The 16,575-nt window shown below is 43.2% G+C and overlaps 1 protein-coding gene across 3 annotated transcripts in view; it reads left to right on the forward strand.

Annotated features, from left to right (window-relative positions):
- The window catches only part of Lhfpl2 (LHFPL tetraspan subfamily member 2), a 142,355-nt gene that overhangs the window by 51,943 nt on the left and 73,837 nt on the right, over positions 1-16,575 (forward strand). For all 3 annotated transcript variants that reach the window (XM_076927167.1, XM_076927166.1, XM_076927165.1), the window contains one exon: positions 12,352-12,410. The gene's annotated coding sequence lies outside the window, so the exon portion shown is untranslated. The remainder of the gene's footprint in view (positions 1-12,351; positions 12,411-16,575) is intronic.

The raw sequence follows: 16,575 nt of genomic DNA on the forward strand, positions 1-16,575 counted from the left end.
GCTTGTAGAGAAAGAGGCCTAAATAAGTTATAGGTGGTTGTTTACCATCGACTATAACTAGGTTTACTCTGAGTCTTTAGCTATTCATTAGTAAAGTACTTTTTTCTTAGTAGAAAAAAGTTGCTACCTGTCACTCTGTTTTGTTATTACTGTCGGATGAGGAATGCATCTAAGGCCTCATTCAAGAATTTGAAGCCTGCTAATGCATCTGAGAATGGAGACGATCAGGCCAAGCCCTGAGTTCAGCTACTATGTGGGCCAGTCAGCTGGGTGGGGCTCTGTGGCCAGACTGTGTGTCTAACCCTGACTGATTGCTTCTTATGTGTGCCATGGGTTGGTCTCAGGAGAGCTGAGAGAGAGCCTGGAAGACCAGTCCAACTCAGCCTTCTTCCTGGGACTACGGAGGGCCTTTTTCCTAACAGGAGAGCATGGCTCTCTTGGGGGCTTTTTTTTTTTTTTTTTTTTTTTTTTTTTTTTTTTGGTGTAGGGGACACCCTGCCTACCTCTTTGACATCTGATACTCATTGTTACTGGGTCTCTTCCTTTTGAAGGTGAAACTAGCACTCCATAGGTCTCTGTAACTCTCCCCCACTGTGAGGAATTAGAAAGAGCTGAGGGTAGGTATCTGAGCCCCTGGAACTGGAGTTACAGACATTGTGAGCTGCCATGTGTGGGGTGGAAATTGAACCCTGGTCCTCTGGAAAGACATCCAGTGTGTTTAACCACTAAGCTGTCTCTCCAGCTCCAGCACACAGGAATATTATGAAAGTTGTTTTTGGGGAGGGGACACAAAAAGTATGATTGCAGTGCTCAAACTTTGAGAACGGTTTGTTGTGAGCAGGTCTTTACTGCTAACCACAGGGAGCTTCTTGCGTCTGAGCAGAAACTGTAATTACTGTATGGGGCCTCAGCAGGGCTCCATCCTTCTCCAGGAATCGCCTGGATTCAGTTATTTATATTGTATTATATGATGCTTTCTTCTGTGAGAAATAAAGACAAGTAGCCTGGGATGAGCAATCTCAGGCACCTTTTTAATGAGAAAAGTATTGGTTTCCTTTATACAAAATGCAAATGTTATGGAATTCAAAAGCTTGCCCATCCCATAGCCTTCCTCCTACTCCCTTCCTGCCCCCAGCCGCCCCCTGCCCCAACCATCTCCTAGACAGTCCTCAGCCAGTTGTAAAACAGACCACAAAAAAAAAAAAAAAAAAAAAAAAAAAAAAAAAAAAAAAAAAAAAAAAAAAAAAAAATCAAGATTTTATTACATTAACTAGTTCTAGGCAGTGGCTTCCAAACTGTTGAACTGTGAATATTTTCTTCAAACTTTTAAGTGGAATCTGATCCTGGGAGTGGGAAAGATAACAACCAAACTTCTTCCCTGGCTGTCACTTGGAAACAGCTCTGCTTCCCTCTCTCTGTACTCAGACTCTGGTGCTGTCCCCGAGGACCCTCTCTGCAGGGCCCCTGGGGTGGTAGAGCTGCCTTGCCAGTGGTGTTGACCAGCTTGGCTATGGTAAATGGGATTTCGAGTGTGTCTTCTGTTTCCCATCACTGAGGTTGACTGTTTTGGTTGGTGTTGTTTGAGCTATATAGCTAGCTGCACATGTAAACACTCAACACCCCAGCCAGCCAATGCCAATGGCGTGTTCACTTCTGATTGGCTGTTCACTCATCACTCCATATTACGCCCCGGGATGGCCAGTGACTTTGGCGCGCCTTTTGCCTTTTGCAACTGCACAGTCAGTTGTTTACAAGTGGGAGGACAGGATGTCTGCGCCATCTTGGCACTGCGGCTCCCAACAGGGGAACCTTGAAGAAGGGGTGGGAGGACATGCTATTAATAAAGAGATAGGGATTTAAGGGTGACATTGTCACTACAATTGAGGAGACAGTGGTATTTTGTAACAGTTTCTTCCAAGATTGAAACATTCCATCCTGCAGGAAGCTCCTTAAGCAGTAAAGTAAATAACTCAAAATAGATTTAGGAAGTTCCTGAAGCTGACCAGATTCACTAGACCCCTCCCTGACAGAGTAAACAATATGAACTGAAGTCTTTTCTGAGACCTAGAGCTGAGCTTCCAAGCACGGAGGGGAAGAGCTGCAGATTCTGAGACCAGAACCACTTCCTAGAAGAAGCAGAAACCAGCTGAGGCACCTAGAAAGGACAGTCTCCAACCTATTGAGCTGCCTGCCCGCTGTGCAGTATGATCCAGCCTCCTAGCTTTGTGAGCTGTCACCCAAGTCTAGGGTGGGCCTTGGCGGTGCTCGTGTCTTGTTGGAGTCATTTCTGCTCCTATAAATATCCCCTCACCCATATGTAACCCCAGGAAAACTCATGGTTTACCAAGTTGGACTTTGGTGGTATCTGGACTTTGGTCTGTCATGGGTTACTTATCTGGGGTGGGTAGATGTGTGTGTTGTGTTTCCCCGGGCAAAGTTTTGTCACATAACAATTGAACTCTCCAAGAAGTTCTGGCAACTTCCATGTGCCCCTTGGGTAGAGCTTTGATTGATAGTTTGCTTCCTACGTTTTTTTCTAATTTGACACGTGATCATACCCACTTTTCCATGGATGTCTATAATTATGGTGGTTTACTGGTGACACTTCTGTTATATGTTGTGGTTTTTAGTTTTAAATAACAAATCCTACTCTATGGCTTGATACTCTTGGTTAGGCTGACAAAGTTGTTCCAGAAGATTTTCCATGTATGTTCTCATTGCACTGTGTCTTTTTAAGGGTGACAGCTCTGCCTTGTTTGCCCGTTGTCCACCTTTGCATGAGGTGACCCCACTGTAAGGGCTCCATGGTTGAGACTGGTTTGTAAGATTTATTAATAAAGTGTACTTTTGAGCATTATTGATAAAAAGCACCATCATAGGCTTTATGAACTCTTTAAAGGTTCAGAGTTATGAACCCTTCGTTCCGTTATGATGCAGGGTTTTTGTTGACAACAGTGTTTCACGAATCACAGGGGCAGTCTTCTGGTCTCTTTATAGGCAAGGATGACCTTGAACTTCTGATGCTTCCATCTCTACCTCCCAAAGTGCTGGGATTACAGTTATATATTGCCGTGCCTTGTTCATGTGATGCTGGGGATCAAACCTAGGGCATTGTGTACGCTAGGCAAGCCCGCTGACATTGAGCCATACCCCAAACCCCTACCTGATATTTCCTGAGCTATATGCTTCTGAAAGTGGTAAAAGCATATTCCTCGTGCTTGAAAGCAAGTGGTGGGCAAAGGGGTTGATTCCTCCAAGGGTCGTGCGGAAGCTGCTCCTCTCAGAGTGCTCTCTTGTGTCATTTCACATCCTTCTCCTGGTTATCGATGTCAGTGTTTTAGCAAAGCTTGAAGTTGTTGATTGGGTGGACTACTTAGCATATAAATATCCCTGGAAGAGCCAGCATTGACCTCTGGACAGTAGCAGCCACCACAGCTCTGTCCCCACAAGGTCCTCGGACAGGGCAGGGCAGAAGGCCTCAGAGTATAGAGGATAATTGGTCTGAGCACCAAGAGAGAAGCCATGTCATGTCTCGTCTTGATGTCTTTGAACCTGGCAGGGACTATGTCCCCAATTAATACTTTTAGACTAAAAGTGAGTAAGCCTAATGGGCAGATGAATACGTGTATGTATGTGGACAATAATGAAAACTTAAGTTGATTAAGGTTGGTAATCCAGACACACCCATCCTTTTCAAACACACCCACCCTTTTTACCATTACTGCCAGTCTTGCATATGTGCAGTGATTCCCCCCAACCCCCATCTAGGGTGCTTTCTTTCCATTGGTTTCTTTTCTTTTTTTCCCCCCTTTGTTTGTGTTTCTCTTATTTTGTTTTGCATGTTGGTGGGTGGTTGATGTCTAGTGTCTTCATCAATTGCCTTTTTTTTATTTCTGAGACAGAGTCTCTCATTGAACCTGGAGCACAGCAATTAGTTTATACTGGCTGGCCAGCAGGCCCTAGAAGTTTTGGAATCACGGGCACAGGGCATCTACTCCTGGCTGTTCTAAGTGGGTGCTGGGGAATCAAATTCGGGTCCTCAGGTTTGCATAGCAAGTACTTTACACACCGGGCTGCCTCTCCATCCCTCTTTGGTTTCTTTTCCTTATTTTCAGAAGACATAGGATAAGGCATTTTCCAAATGTGAACTGTCTCAGTGGCGATACCCTTGTGTGAGCTTCCGCTGGGGAAAGATCTTGATCAGACTTCCAGGAGGAGCCCTGCAGACTGCGTGAGACATTAGCAGGGTTAAAAACCCTTGGAGATGTACAAGGGTCTCTGGAATGCAGTTCATAGATTAAATAGGTTTTTCCGGGACTCCCACGGGATTTATACATGGCAACCGTCCTGGAAGTATCATCTCTGCTTGTGGAATCTATCCCTTGGCCTGTGTGTGTGTCCATAAGTACCTTGCTTTTGGAAATCATTCTAATGGGTAAATAGACTTTATTTCCACTTTTAATCTTGGCATCTGTTTTGGGAAACATTGGTCTGTTATTACTTGACGTTTATGCCTCGGTTTGGAACGCAGACGGCTGGCAAATGGTAAGCCGAGAGAGCACTCTGTGAGCCTGCGAGCACTCACAGGCCGAGGTACTCACTGTGGTCACCCGTCTGCCTTGGTCTGTTCTCCAGGTGTGTAGCAGTCACCTGTCAGCCTGTCACAACTCATGTCTGTCCAGTTGAAATCACCTGTTTGGAACAAGTAGTGGGAGTGTTCGGTGAGGTGTACACAGTGCTGTGGTGGACAGCAATCACGACAGTTTGCATCGTGAAGCTGTTATATATTTATAGTCAAGGATACAAAAGAGGCAAGACTGTCACGTGATTATGTCTAGAGAAGGCTCTGAGTTACTGTGCACACTGGCCCATTACTCACCAAAAGTGTTGTAGGGTGGAATTCATGGAGGCTGGTCCAGGTGGGCACTGGCATTGTCCTTGAATGATGCAATATAGTCCTTCCCCCTACCCCGCCCCACCCTCTGCCCTCGGGTTCATGCCCTACACTTTTCCTTTCTCTTCATTCTACCTCCATTATTGTCATCTAGGCCTCCTTCCTTATTTTCTTCAGAATCCCTTGTTTCTCCTGCCCAGAGCTGGCTCTTCTGTAGAAAGCCTGTAGGGATTCTTCCCACAGTCCATTTTTTAATTCATGTTTCTTGTTCACAAATTTAAATATACCTTTAATGTTTAAATTTAATGCTCTGCCCCCCCCCCCCCATGGTCTGTTTTGTATGTGGGAGACACAGAGAAGTGAGTTAGAATTATTTTATTCTTGGGAATTTATAGCTAAATATCAGGAATGGAGTCACGGCCATGTGTATGCACATGATCCCACCTGTGTGTAAAGGACAGCAACCGCAGAGTGACACCCAAACCTGCTGTGTACATCACAGTTTAATTGAGTCTCCCTTGTTGCTTGCACAGGGGTAGGCTGTTCTGAGATATCCAGTACTGAATGGCGGACATACTCCATGCTGAGATTTTCTTGTTTGATCCAGGAGTTTTCCAGTCCCTTAGAGTAAAAGGAAGTGTTCATGATTTTCAGATTTGACCCGGATTCCACAAGGTCTGGAAATTGAGTCATATTGCACTGAGCCTGAGTGGCAGGGCAGGCCCTGTGGAGGTTCACAGTTCCCAGCATTTCACTTGAGTGAGCACAGCCAGCCCTTGGCAGCCTGCCACCTGCTGGGTTTGGTAGACAGGTCCCTGAAACTCGACACTTTGAAAATCCTGCAAGTTTCAGCATCCCTCCAGTGACCGGCCCACTTCTTTTGTTTTTGAATGCTTCTTACCAACCCAAGTGCAAGGTTGTTGTAGACTAGACAGAGAACGCACCCCTACTCTAATAACTCCCAGGCTGATCTGTGAGCCACAGTTTATGCTTTGGACACAGAACTGGAGCACTGCTCTCTCTGTTTGTTATGCTGAGCTGCCCTTAAACCGTGGAGAAACCTCTCCAAGCATTTGTTTTACCAACAAAGCCCAGAAAAGTAGACTTGGGTAATTATCCCTTGAGTTGACTCGCGTAAACAGAACCTTAAAGAACGTTCCTGCTGGGAATGTAATGAGCCCTTCTTCTTAAGGAATCAAGGGCAGTCTGCTGGAGGAGAGGAGCCCTGCTCCTTAGCTACCCTCTTAGGACTCACCTCCATGCCTTAGATCTTCCATGTACATTTGAATATGTGTGGTGGTTCAAAGTATCACATCCTGAGTGTTGAAGAATCAGCTGACTCAAAATAGGCTTGGAGTTCTAGGTTGAAGGCTGGGGAGACGATGGTCAGTGGGCATAGCTCATGCCATGCCAGTGTGAGAACCCGACTTCACGCCCATGGAACCCACGGAAAGCCAGGCACGGCACATCTATAATCCTGCATCCCTTTGGGACATGGGAGGTGGAGACATGAGAGTCACTGGAAATGTGCAGGCCAGCTAGTGGACAAGACCTGTTTCAGGGTGGAAGATGGGGACCAACCCCTGAGGTAGTTCTGGGTCTTCCACACAGGTGTGGCACATGCATAAGCACACACATGTACACATACACAGGCTTGCACACACACAAACACACAAGCACAGATGTCCACACAAACACACAGGCACACGTGTACACATACACAGGCTTGCACACACACAAACACACAAGCACAGATGTGCACACAAACACACACAGGCACACAGGTACACATACACAGGCTTGCACACACACAAACACACAAGCACAGATGTCCACACAAACACACAGGCACACATGTACACATACACAGGCTTGCACACACACAAACACACAAGCACAGATGTGCATACAAACACACACAGGCACACATGTACACACACAAACACATACACAGGCACACATGTACACACACACAAACACACAGGCACACATGTACACACACACAAACACAGGCACACATGTGCAACACACACATTGAAGTGTAAGGAGGATATATTATTTCAAAGCACAGATTGTTGTATGTAATATTTTTGTGACTCAGTTTAAACTGCTCAGCTTCCTATCCGGAGAAGTGAGAATAATAAATGAGGTATGTTTCCACCCACGCTCTAGTCCCCTTTTATGCATAGCGTGGCTCAGATGAGAAACTGCACTGGACACGGCTCTGAAGATCTGGGAAGGACCCGCCCACCCTCGCCAGGGTGGATGGAGTGAACTAGCTCAGGTTTCAGGAAAAGGCTCCCTGTTCAAGGACAATTACTCAGACTCTCCCTCTCTGTGGCTTTTGTGATCATGAACAGCTGGGTCCTAACCGCCTCTGAGACAAACCAAGCGGACTGCCGTGGGCAGCTCTGTTTCTTACTGAGTTCCTTTTTCATTAGGCTGAAATGTATCCTTGTAACTGCCCAGGCGGTTTTCACTCTTTGGTTCTAGTTTTACAGAGTAACATGAAGCAGTTCAGATTGGGGTATTTCAAGTCTTGGCAATCTGTAACTGAGAAAGGGGTCCTACGGTGCTGTTTCCTGTTTCTCACAATTCAGCATGGTTAGTGAGGCTGGTGCATGAATGCTGTGCACGGGCACGAACGACAACTGTTGTTTCTCCTCCTGATGCCCGGAAGTGGAACAGGGGCCATGCAGCCCAGATGGGGATGAGTGGAAGTTCCAACCTTTTACCTCTTAATGAGAATAGCTGCCATGGTTTTCATGTTACTTATGATGCCCTCTGGAATAAACAGTGCCTACATTCATTGGGCTATAAACAGTTTACATGGTCAACCAGACCAATAACATAGAAAAATGTAGGTGAGAGAATGGTCACTAACGAAGACGGATATTTTCACCTTTTATATGCACCTGTGTGTTTAACAGCCATTAGGTGTAAGATAGTTGCACATGGGACAATGAAAAACTTGGTGACATAGCAGAGTGTTCATTGGTGTGACTGTACACTGTGACAGGGCTTCAGGGGGCGGGGGGTCTTCCCAGTGAGCAAAGGCATCCAGCACTCACTATATAGACATCTTCATTCATAGAGTCTATTCCAAATGTCGGCTGCTGGAGAGGCAGCACAGGCCATGGCATACAGTGCCCTGCCATCTGTCTGACTTGTTGCCGATCAGCAGCGTGACTTGGAGGACTGGGCAGTACTACTCAGAATTGCATTTCCCTCCACTTTAAAAGGAAGCTAAACTTTTCTCCTCTTGCCTGTGTGGAATCTTAGGATTAAATGTCTTAAGACATTTGGAGCTGAGTCTTAAAGCAGCTGCATCAGAGTCATGTAGCTCTCAGAAGGTTCTGTAAGCATTACCGTTCCATTCCTTGTCTTGAAGATAGAGTTTGTACTAGTGTCTCTTGCAGGGTATTTGTGAAATAAAGGAGTTAATTCCCATGTAGGGCCTGGCAGTTAATGCCTAGTGACTCATTATCTTTTGTGAATTTTTGAAGGCTCCATGACAGTGATTTTAGTGTCCTGTATGGTTTTCTGTTTTTGTTTTTTAAAGAACATATTGTTAAACAATAAAAATAGTACCTTAAGGGTTAAAGCAATAACTTGTCAGTTAAAAGTACTGTTGCTCTTGCAGAGTTTAGTTCCCAGCATCCACACTGGGCTCCCAGCCTCCTGTAATTCCAGCTCCAGGGGATCTAACGCCCTTCTGGCTTCAAGGGGCAGTGCATTCAATGCACATACACACATACTCACATAGCTTAAAATATTTATTTTATTTATTTATTTATTTATTTTTTATTTTTTTATTAGATATTTTATTTACACTTCAGATGCCATCCCCTTTCCCCATTCACCCGCCCTTAGAAAACCCTATCCCATGCCCCCTTTTCCTTTTTGCATTTACACAGTTTTTTAAAAATGTTAATCATAGGCTTTATAAGTTTGGTATTGTTCAATCAGAGGTGTAACCCACTACCCAACCTAGATATAACAACTATCTTTGACTGGTGGAGATACATGAACATCTGCCTCCCTGTCTCCCCCCTCTTTCTCTCTTTCATCACCTAGCTTCTCCTCTCCTTCTTCTCTTCTTCCTCTCAGTACTCCTCCCACCTTAGCTCCTCCTACATATCACCCTTCCTGTTAAAATGAAACTTTTCTCTCAAAATACAATTAGAGCATAATTGTGCCAATTTGTTCCAGTGAGGTACAAGACAGTCCTAATACCCAGTCCATCCTTTTGTTGACTAACCAGCACCTCTGTCATCTATCCTAACTAAAACATTTAGTTCTGAACCTGGCTTTAGGATGAATGTCAGCTGACGACCATCCACTCAAATCTTTTCTCTCAAGGTAAATAGCCAGAATTGGCTATGAGGCTATAAGTTTTCAACCCCGTCAGAAATCCATAATGACCGAGTTAACTATAATTGTGGGAAGCACAAAGCATAGCTTCTAAAACTTAGCCAATTTATAGAGACCTCTGAACACCTGGACACTCGCTCTACTTCAAAACGTTGGAACATCTGTTCTTCTGCCTTCTGGCCCAGGATCATCTGACAGACCTTAGTGCTGCAGAATTATTAAGGGCTGATTACTCTGTCTAGGCAGATATAATCAGTCGACTATTCTGCAAGTGTGTCCTTTTCTGGACAGTAATTTGTCTGTAGAAGGAAAGAGGCGATTCTTGCCTAGTGGCTGTCTCACCACAACTGGAGTAACTCCAAGGATGCTCAATTTCTTCTTAGAATCCAAGACAGGAAGCTGTCAGGAGCAGACAGGTCTCTAATGAAAATGAACATTAATACAGAAATGTTTGTCATGTCAATTCTAAGGATTTCTGATGTTTTGAAAACCAGCTATCCATGTAAGGTAATCTGGACTGTTGCCTGTTAACTCCACTCAGCTATTTCTAAATAAAACATAGAGAACACCCTTATAATAAACTCCAAGCCATGAATTTGCTATAGTCCCTTAACTCACAGGCTGACCATCTCAAATCAGTTTAAAAAAGTTAAAGAAGGACTGGGTCTAAGCCTTGTATTCCTAAATGTGTAAAATATTTTTTAAAGAGAGAGCTTCACTTAGAAATGTAGCTATTAAAATAGTTACATGGCATACGTTCATACACACACAGATACACACATGCACACAAACACACACACAGACACACACCCTACATTTACACTTTAAATACAATCAGCATCTTGGGTACCAAGCAAACCTAGAGAATTAATTCACTTGACTAATTCCTCTGAGCTTCCTGATTGTTTTTGTTTTTTTTTTAAATGTGACTTTATCAAGAAAGTTTAGTCGTGACTCTGAAGACTTACTCCTAATTGCCTTTTGTCTTCAGAGCTTTGAGCTACATGGACTTATTCTGGGAATGGTCTTTAGCAGCCTTGTGAGTTCAGAAGCCGTGGGTGGGATCAATGTTCTAGCTTGCCTTCTCTAATACTGTTGTAGTCTTGGAACTTTGTCCAGAGCTTGTCTAGTATCATGTGTAAAAGAAGGAATTCAGAAAATGTATTTGACTTTCAGTGGCACTAAGACTGTAATACCTCTGCATCTCATTTAGACTTTAAGGAGTATAAAATGTTGATGAAGACCTCTGCTTATCAAAGGCCCATTCATAATAACCCTCATGGCTTGTTTCACAGATGGCATATTCAGATAAACGCGCTGGCGATGACTTACCGTGACTTCCCCTATTAAAGTGGTGGGGAATGCTTAGAATGTAGCTAGCAGTTAGCTTACAAAGAGCCATTGAGTAAAGAAAAACAGCTTTAAACCTATTATAGCTAAGGTCTTTATAGATGCAAAATTCTTTTGTGTATTTATTGTTTTAATATGTGAAATCCAGGTGATTCGGTGTTTTCAAATTCATTTCTTAGCCAAAGTCAGTTTCTCCTCTTTGTTAAAAAAAGATTGATTTGTAATTTGCGTTTGTGACTGCTTTGCTTGCATGTATGCATGTGCAATACGTGCCTGTAGGTGCCTCTTCTGAAGGCACTTCAGCCCCTGGAACTGGAGTTACAGCCAGTTGTGAGCTGCCTTGTGGGTGCTGGGAATCAAACCGTGATCCTCTGGAAGAGCAATCAGTGTGCCTGACTACTGAATCATTGCTCTCGCCTGTTAAAATGATTTTATCTTTCTAAGAAAAAAAGGCCTTTGAGTCACTGCTGGCTCTTTAGTCTCAGGAACAGTTTGGATAAACATGGTCTCTGCTGATAGCAATCTACAGCAGGATATAAGCATGGGTATTTATAGCTCACTAGTATAGATAGTCATTGTCAACAACATTTGAAAGTTTGATTATAGAATGTGGGCATATGGACTTCCTGTTTCCCTGTTTAGTGATACAGTTGAGGTTCTTGAATATTTTGTTTGATTATTCTTACATGGAATTGAGTATATTTCTTCGCTAGTAGCCATATATTAAATCTTTTTTTTGAACTCTAGATTCTTAATATTTAAATATTTATTTTTATGCTATATTATAGTCCTTCATAGCTCTTTTGTTCTCCATGAAGAAATAACTTTTAAATACGCAAAGAGAAAAGGTATAATGTTACATGCTAGCCATTTGATTTTACAGAATTTTGCATTAAGAAATGTCAGGTTTCTATCAAGGGATATAATGCGTGTGCTCTGCAAAGTAGAAAGGAAACCTTCAAAAATAAACCATACGTGTCAGGACATAATTCCTTAGCCCTGGGTCTGTGAGATCCAAGACAGCTCTCTGTTTTAACAGACTCCTCATTTGTTAGTGAGCATAGTAGCTGGGAGGTTGTAATGTGGTAACAGTGTAAGAGGTATAATACACTTTCAAGGTAAATGGTCTATGATACTTTATTTTTAAAAATTGTTCCATTTATGTTTAATATCTTCTAGCAATGCTAAGCGGATATTTGGGGAATCTATGTGTTCTAAGTGTATTTCTAGGCACATCATTTTCTAAAGGTTACCTAAAAGATATTGAAATGACTAGAAGAAATACTCAGTTTCTGAATAATTCCTCCCAATGTTTTTGTCGTTATGGTTTTAGTGTTCGTTTTTCTATTTTCCTAGTTTTAAAAATATATACTTGTGACTTTAGCTTTAAACTAAGTTACAGTAGCTGGTTAAGGTAGGTCTTATATACACATGCATTTTGAAGTTGGTCCCTTTGTGAGGAGAAGGGAATGGGGATGGGAATCGATGCACGGTGGACTGCACACTTGTTCCCCACTGCCCCCTCCCTACCTGTGGGTTGGACCTTGGGTTAATGCTTTACTCTTCTAAAATGAAGTAGCTTTGCTCTAAGTCAAGTTGTGCACCACTGATGTGGAGATCAGTATTTGAAGAAACATCTCACACATTTCAATGAGATATAAAATTGAGTGATGGTTTTCTTGGTACTATAAACAAATGTCTAATGTTCAATTGGCTCTGTTTTATCTCTTTAGGTGGTGTTTTTCTGAAGTTGTTCATTGAGACTTCTCAGCATTGCTGCCAAGATAAATAGGTAAATGCAATCACAGCTCTTCACTGTTTGCTTCTCTTTGTTTTGTCTTGTCTTTCAAGGCAGGATCTTGTTATACAGCCCGTGTAGTCTTGAAACTCACAGCAATCCTCTTGCCCCAGCCCTCTGTGTACTGGGATGACAGGTTGGGGCCATTGTGTCTGGCTTGATGATGTTATTGTTGGAAGCATTTTTTGAAAAAAGATAACTTTTTACATTTTGGACCTTGCCTGGTATCTCAGTTACATTTCTATTGCTGTGATAAAATACCACGACCAAGGTGACTTATGAAAGAAAGATTTTAATTGGTTTACAGTTCCAGAGAGTTAGAGCCCATGATGGTGCAGTAAAGACATGGCTGCAGCAACAACTGAGAGCTCATATCTTCATCTACAAGTAGGAGGCAGAGAGATAATTGGCCTGGTGTGAGCTTTAAAACCTCAAAGCTGGTCCAGAGTGATACCACAAGGCCACACCTCCTAATCCTTCCCAAACAGTTCCACCAAGCATTAAAACCTATGAAGGCCATTTTCATTCAAACCACCACACGAGTGGGAAGCCCTAGTTTGCTAGACTCAATGTATCACTTGGGTAGCATCAATTATTATCACATAGAATTCATACTGGTGTCGGATAAACAGCATTGAGTTTAATACTCTAATTTTTTCTTCTGATCTGCTTTGTTCTGTTGCTGACAAGGAACAATTTCAGAGCTCTACATTGTGGGTCTTCCCCTTTTAGCCTCTTTATAGACCATTGTAAGTCCTGTATCATTTCTCTTAGAACAGGGAAGTAGACATGGCCAATTAAAATAACCCAGATTTATTGCTTCATGATCATTCATACAGAGGGATTGCCAGAAAGAAAGTTGGAAACAATTCAGTCACAGGTGATTAATGATTGAATAGATTTTAATTTACAAAGGTCACCTTTGGAAAATATTAGTAGTAGGGGTTGGATAACTCCCTGCAACACTCATTTAGGAAAATCAAGGCCGAGTGTAGTTGAATATCTGTCGCTAAGAATTGATCCAGTTCTGTTTCTCAAAAAAGAGAGGCCTGTTCACCTCTGTCTTCTCAGGGCCCTGTGAGTGTTACAACCTTGGCAGTGAGCTTAGATCAAAGGAGCCAGGGTCCAGTGTTCGGTTCTAGTCCCAACTGATGGCTGTCCAGCAGGACCTGCTGCATGCAGAGGGTTTATGCAGGACATTCCTATAAATACTGTCCCCTTTGTAGAAAAGCCATTGTTTTGGTTTCCAGGTTTTGAGAAAGGACATAATTTTCCTGTGTTCCATCTTGTGCTACCCACTGGTCAAACATTACTAGCACTATTGGGAAACTTGGGTTCTTTTTAATGAGAATCACAAACACCTGTGAGTTATAAACTGATTAGAGCAGCAACCTTCTCCTGGGAAAGCAAGGACTGGCTTGAAACAGATGGTGTCCTGGGCAGGGTAAATATTTGCACCTTATCAAACTGCTAGTCTTTAAATATTTGTTCCATATTTATTTAATAGAGATGGAAGATGCTGGCTTATCTATTAGTAAAAATTATTTAACCAGACACAGTAGAATACTTGTTGTAATCATAGGAGGTGGAGGCAGGAAAAATGAAAAGTTCAAGATCATCCTTGACTACAGTAAGTTAGAGACTAGCCTGGGCTACTTAAGAGCCTGTCTCAAAAATATGTATGTGCATATATGTGTAGTATACAATAGGTATATATGTGTGTTATAAATGCATATATATATACATACAAACGTGTGTATGTACATATGTGTGTGTGTTTATATGTGTACACTTTCTGGGCTTAAATCCCTGCTTATAATTAGATATGTAACTTTGAGTTCTTGACACCTAGTCTGGCACCCTTTCCTGTATGTTAAAGAGACAGAAGTTTTTGGACTTCATAAATCTTGTTTAGAATTTGGCTAGTGATACCATTTTAGATGTGGAATGTCAGGGGCCAGGTGATGGGGTCAGGTGGGGGTTGGCAGTGAGGCCTGTGTGTGTTCCTATCATCCGGGGAAGATCTGCTCACTAGGAGGGGCTGTGAGTAACCAGTGTCTTCACTCTCTCCAGAGGAACCATCTGCTTAAGTTCCCAGGAATAGGAGCCAGACCATGCTACCCACCCCACCGGCAGTCATGTGAAAACCCAGGCCGAGGGCCCACATTTTCCATGTTTCTGTTGGTGGTTCAGTCTCCCCACTGTGGGATGTCACCCTGGATCACTGCCGGGCTGGTTTGTTTAATCCTGCTCTGGGGAGAAGCCAGGTCCATTTTGAGGAGCCAAGTCATGTTTGGCCTTGTGATTGATCCCCTATAAAAGCCCCATAAAAACCAGCTCTCTTTGTGTCCTTCATGTTAGTTTTAGTTGTGGATTCATCTGAGACCAGCTATGCCAACTTGATCAGGTCAGACGGAACTAAGGACGTCTGAATTGAGTGTGGTCCCACTTCCTGTTACCCACACTCTTTCTACACAGTAGCAGGCTTCTCTTGAGCAGAAAGAACAATTGTAGTTTGAGGCAACTCTGGACATCAACTGTCCTCAACATAAATCCCCTGGACTGGACACCCGGGCTGGAATCTCAGCAGAGGGACCATGTGGCTCTGTGCCTGGGGCAGGTTTTGGAACCTCCTATCCTCCACCTCTATTCTTGGGGATGGCTTCTTCCTTCTCTGGTTTGGGTGGTTGAAGTAAATAAAGATGGAGGTGCATGTATCAAAACAGTCAACCAGTGTCCGCTACCAGTGTCAGAGTGCTGGCTCTCTGACAGCAGATACTGTGGAGAGTTGCTTGGATGTGCAGGCTGAGAACCAGTTCTCTCAGGCTCTCGCCGACACTCTTTGGACAAATGTCTCACCTCCCACACCTCCTTGGTGGAGAAGCAAAGTGTCCCTGTTCTGCTCTGCTCTCTGCCCTGCAGGAATTGTGGGAAGGCTTAAAAGAGGGCAAGTTCAAGTATGTGGTTAACATCAGAGGACTTCTATTGGCAGCCTTTGAGGAAAAAAAAAGTTAAAAAAAAAAAAAAAAAGACTTTCTGGGCTTGAATCCCTCCTTATAATTAGGTGTGTGACTTTGTCCGAGTTTTTGACACCTTTTCTGGCTCCCCCTGTGTCTCAGGCTGCTAGGAAGGCAGTGTGGGACAGCTGTATGTATGCCTAGTGGGGTAGAGGGAACTAACAGCTAGTGAATCTGAAGAACTATGTGCAGAACTACAACACAGCACAGGAAGGAGAAGGTGTCGTTACTGAAAAGAGCCCACAGCTTAAAGTCCCTTGAGTGTGAATCTGGCTTCCTGGGCTGCCTGTGGTACCAGGGTTTGCACCTTTGGTCCAGGCAAAGTAGTCTGGATTAGTGGAGAATAATCACATGGACCACTGTCTCTGGAGACAGTACAGGGAGACTTGGTCTTCCTGGGGTTTTCTTCCAGGTTGGAACCTAGTGGACCAGCTGGGTGAAAGTGCTCAGCCTGGTGCAGGCAGGAGTGGTAGCCACACCTCCACACAGCCAGCGACTGAGCTCTTAAATGGCCAGTGCCACAAAAGCGCTGAATTTTTAACTATTCAATTTCCATCATTTAAAAAGATAGCACAGAGTTCCCTTACTGGGAAACTGTTCAGAGCCTTTAACAACTTGGGTAAGCAAATCTTGCATCTCAACTGTGAATTTCATGACGAGCGAATGTTTCCTTAGCTGGAAAGGGGTTTCTCCTTGTGTACCTTAGCTGTTCTATTCCAGAAGTTCTAAACTTGCAGTCGCTCAGTGTAGAACTCACTTCCATGATCAGTCTGGAAGTCATTTAAAGGGGTAGAGAAGACTTTATTTGGTGAGAGTGTGACAACTTCCTTCTTTACGAAGTGTGAATTGAACAAAATATATCATTTTTTATGATAATGATAGTCATCTTCATGGTTTGACGAAGCCCATCAAAATCATGAAATACATAGATGTTTTAGAGTTCTGATTTCTCTTTTAATTATTTTATGTATTTTTTTTATTTTTATGTTTTCATTTATTTTTTACTTCATGTAGTCTGTGCACCATGCATGTGCCTGGTACCCAAGGAGACTGGAAGTAGGCATCAGGACCCCTAGAACTGGAGTTACAGACATTTTTGAGCCACCATGTGGGTGCTGGCATCAAATCTGGGTCCTCTGGAA

This window comes from Arvicanthis niloticus, chromosome 29 (assembly GCF_011762505.2).
Source record: "Arvicanthis niloticus isolate mArvNil1 chromosome 29, mArvNil1.pat.X, whole genome shotgun sequence".
NCBI classification, from domain to species: Eukaryota; Metazoa; Chordata; class Mammalia; order Rodentia; family Muridae; genus Arvicanthis; species Arvicanthis niloticus.